We start from the raw sequence: 4,832 nt of genomic DNA on the forward strand, positions 1-4,832 counted from the left end.
ACTGGAGCCTTCGGCCCATTTTGGGCGGTGGCTGTGGTTGGTGGCTGCCTCTTCAGGACTCCTTTCTTTGGTGGCGAAGTATAACTCTAGTAGGTGCCAAAGTTCCCTAACATCCTCCTTGACCTCTCTTACTTCTGCGTGATTTTCCATGAGTCGGTGTTCAAGTTCGTGGACCTTGGATGATATCTGCTCCATGTCGCCCATGACGCTAGGCTCTGATGCCAAAATGTTATGGGCCTGCGCGTAGGATCTTGTCACGGGGCGGTCCATGGGGAGAACTCCTAGCCTTCCCTTTGCGTGCTGACCCTATTGTGGCGAACTAGGGGGTGATTTGTCCAAGAGATCACCCTAACTCTCCCAAGCTCTTCTCTTGATCGAAAATTCAATGCCTTTTCATTAATTCGTGGCTCCTTAAATAGGAGATTACAAAAGGAAATTCCTAATTAAACTCAAACTCCAACTTGAACTCAAACTTCTAATTACCTATTCCTAATGGTAACACAACTCCTATTTAAGATAAGATAAGATAAGATAAGATAAGATGGAGTAGCTGGCGGTGAGTTGGCGAGAAGAGATAAGTGTGGACCCACCCTGATGAGTTGTCGTGTCCCGCTCTGTTGCTGCTGCCGGGCGGTGTGTGTGTCTCACAATGCTGCTGCCGTGTGGCATGTGCTGCTGTCGTGTGGTGTGTGTTGCGCGTTGTCGGGCGGTGCATGCTGCTGTGCGGCCTGCTGTGCGTGCCGGTGCCTGTGACTGCACCGCAATGTGCTGTTAGGCGGTGTATCCATAACACAAAATGTATAAAACTTTAATAGCAAAACAGATTTGGGTGTAATGGTGAATTCATGGTCATTACAAACCAGTGATTAGGGTTCAAACCTTTTAATTAATTATTCCCCCTTTTAATTAATTATTCTCCCTCAAAATTAGAGTAGTAATAAAAGATTAATGAGAGTGTAATTAAAGTAATTAATTAGAAAGATTAGTAATAAAAGAAAGGGATTTAGTAATAAGTAAAGTATTTAGATTCTCAACTCATATTAGACAATCCAAAATTGTCGATACAGGCTTGAGTAAGCTCCACGCAGACGAAAAGAATCGAAACGACTACTATCTATATGTTCCATGTATTGGGCCTTTGTTAGAACGATATGGCCAATACGACAGTTGCAAAATTTTGAACCTTAATCACAATTGAGTTGTAGGCTTAAATATGTAGTTATGTACAGTTCAAATACATGCAAAATACAATATTTTGCATTATACATATTTGTATTAGTATTAGTAATCCTTCCAAATTCAATTTGAGAAGAGTACAAATACAAATATATATATATATATATATATATATATTGGAAATACAAAATTTACAAAATACAAGGTTTTACACCATACTCCAATCTCAGATATGGCGGACGAGGGCCCCCCGGAGAGAGATCTGGGAACAATTGGAGCACTTAGAATCCAAAAGTGAAGTTCAGGCCTATTCAGTAGGGTGGAAGGTGGTGGTGCTTCAACAGATTCTATATATACAACGATGATTGCATCATCTTCTCTCCAAGCAAACACAAAGGATCGCATACTTCTTTACAGGATTATCAACACCAAGGAAAAGTAAAATCAGAACCAAATCCTTTCTTATCATGGTATGATGTTAGAGGACCGAACATCTCAATCGTTCGATTCCTGACTACAATTTGCCGAGCACATTCTGAAATGTCTGAAGTTCATGTTTTAAATCTTACAATCCATTTTTTTTTTTTTTACATTATTCTCTTTATTCATATTATTTATACTGCAAAATGATAGAGAGTTTGGTTAGTAGTGTAAATCAGGCCGTGTTGTTCACGGCCCAGCACAAACTTGAACTCGCCCTGCATGGCCCGGTATGATGATCCGTAGGCCATGGCAGGCCCAATACGACCCATATATACTTTATATAATATTATATAAATTATAATTATTTATTAATATATAGTATATAATATATTAATAAAATAAATATTTTTAATTTTATTATATTAATTTATTTAATTATTGTATATATAAATAATTTTATACATAAAATTCATATAAAATTAAAATTTTAAATTTTTTATTAATTATTTTAAATAAATAACTTTGGCCTGATATACGGCCCAACCTAGCCCAAGACTTAGACCATGGGCCAGCCCTACCTGCGACACAATACAGACCTAGGCCATGGGCCAGGCCGAACCGACCCCTAAATTTTTCACTGAGGGCAGCACGGCCGCCCACTTTATACCTCTAAGTTTGGCCATTTGCTTCATCGATTACAGTGAACATTTAAAGAAGATTGAGTCGCCTTTATAAGATTATGCATTGATGATGTTTTTGTTTGTAGTCTCAAATCATTAATGCATCCGATTCACTTTTTCTACCCGCCGTGAATTGCAATTATACATGTAAAAAAGTGAGACATGTGTATCTGCAATGAGACCAAATCAATCCCACAAGATTTGTCCCAGTAAATAAACATCTCCCGATAATAATATAAAAAATGATGATGTCGTCGTCGAAATGATGACATGGGACGTTGTGGGGGCAGATTTTAACTCTAATTCACAGCAAATCCGAGTGGGAGATCAGGATTCAAATAATTGATACTATCGGCCACCAATGTCAGGATATATATAACGGCATTGATCCAGCGATAGCTCATCAGAGTCACTCACCTGCCTCCGAAAAAAAATCAGAGTCACTCGCCATTCTTTCAGAAGGAGCTAGAAATGTGGCTCCTCCTGTTCGCTTCGAAACTCCTCCTCGATCTCCCAGCAGTCTTCTTCACTGTGCCTATCGTAGGCGACATGGTATGGTTTCAGAAATCTTATTTGGAAATCGAACACATTCTTCGCGACTTGCGCACCAAGTATGGTTCCATCATCAAGCTCCACCTCGGCTTCCGCCCAGCTATCTTCATCACCACCCACGAACTTGCCCATAAAGCACTCATCCAGCACGGCGCCACCTTTTCTGAACGTCCGTCGGGTATAGGCCCCCACCATTTCGTCTCCGGCAACCAAAATGTCATCGGCTCCACCCACGGCCCACTTTGGCGTCTCCTCCGCAAGAATCTCACCTCCGAGATCCTCCACCCTTCACGTTTCAAATCCTACAGCCGTTCCCGCAAATGGATCTTGGTGATACTGACCAACAGACTCAAGGAACAAGCCAAATCCGGCGAACCAGTCTGTATGGCAGATCACTTCCAGTATGCAATGTTTTGCATATTAGTACGCATGTGCTTCGGAGAGGAACTCGACGAGAAGATTATCAGAGACGTGCAAACCGTTTAGTTCAAGTACGTGACCGGTTTTGAACGTTTCAACATACTTTCTCTCGTGCCCAGATTGACAAAGATCATATTTCGGAAGCAGTGGAAAGAGTTCTGTGAGGTGCGACGTAATCTAGAAAGTGTTCTGATTCCACTAATACGACCCCGACAAGAACAAGAGAAGAAGAAGCAAAGCGAAGGAGGAGAGGGCGAGAGGGTCGTCTGCTACGTCGATACTTTGCTCAATCTTCGACTCCCCGATGGAGGACGGAAGCTGAGGGAGGATGAGATTGTGTCTCGGTGCTCGGAGTTTCTCGGTGCAGGCACTGACTCAACGTCCATCACGTTACAGGGGATCATGGCAAACCTGGTGAAGCATCCACACATCCAAGCGAAGCTGTTGTCGGAGATTGAAGGGGTTGTAGGGTCTGCTGAAGAAATCAAAGAGGAAGATCTGCAGAAGATGCTATATTTGAAGGCAGTGGTGTTGGAGGTCCTGAGAAGACACCCACCAGCACACATTTCGCTGCCACACAGTCACAGAGGATTTCGCCTTGGATGGGTATCTTATACCAAAGAATGCTAGGGTGAATTTCGCGTTAGCAGAGATGGGGAGGGACCCAAAGGTTCGGGAGGACCCCATGGAGTTCAAGTCGGAGAGATTCTTGACACGTGGCGATGGAATGCCGCAGGCGTTTGATCTAACTTGGAGTAGAGAGATTAAGATGATGCCGTTTGGGGCAGGGAGAAGGATCTGCCCTGGTCTTGCTTTGGCTTTGCTTCAGCTTCAGTACTTTGTGGCCAATTTGATCAGGGAATTTGAGTGGACGGTCAAGGATGGAGAGGAGGTTGACTTGTCCGAAAAACAGTACACTATCCTGATCATGATGAAAAATCGTCTGAGGACCCACATATCGCCAAGGAGAGTATAGATATTTGTTACTTCCTATCACCTGTCCTATATATAATAATAAATAATAGGGATAAATAGACTGCAATTCACTCTTTAAATAAATAATTTTTTAACTTGTGTGGTATCTGAATGCTTTAATATCAAAATTCAGCAACACTTAGTGGAGTGGGTCTTGTCTGGTCTGATGGGCCTTTCGGGTTGCCTTTAGATTCTTTCACGAGATGGGGATAGGTGGGACCGTGGGACTGAATACATGGTAAATGAGGAAAACTTTCGCTTGTGAGGTGTAAAGGAAGAAGCTGTCGCTTTTAAAGCATTATAGGGTGTAAGTCTATGATATGCAAATGCTATGTTTTATTAAAGGAAGAGCTATATATATATATATATATATATATATAAAAGCAAGAAAATTGTCATCATGATAGACAGTTGGAACACTGGGCTAGTAAGGTTGTTTGGGGAGTTATAAGAGAACAATGTTTAAGAGTGTTTGGGTTGTTTTATATAGGACGGACATTTCGATGCTTAAGTTAGGGAAAAGTAGTATTGGAAAGATTGAGAACAAGAAAACTATTAGTGTTAAATTGCAGGTACCTTATGTGATCACTGGGATGCTTTTATATA

General features: G+C 41.6%; 1 pseudogene across 1 annotated transcript; it reads left to right on the top strand.

Annotated features, from left to right (window-relative positions):
- The first annotated feature begins 2,388 nt into the window (after window positions 1–2,388).
- Window positions 2,389–4,332, top strand: LOC148873682 (cytochrome P450 89A2 pseudogene; annotated as a pseudogene). The gene has a single exon (XR_016105082.1). The product of XR_016105082.1 is annotated as a cytochrome P450 89A2 pseudogene (transcript).
- Window positions 4,333–4,832: the final 500 nt, after the last annotated feature.

The sequence above is a fragment of the Nelumbo lutea genome, chromosome 1 (assembly GCF_056320005.1).
Source record: "Nelumbo lutea isolate HS-2025 chromosome 1, American lotus-T2T, whole genome shotgun sequence".
NCBI lineage: Eukaryota > Viridiplantae > Streptophyta > Magnoliopsida > Proteales > Nelumbonaceae > Nelumbo > Nelumbo lutea.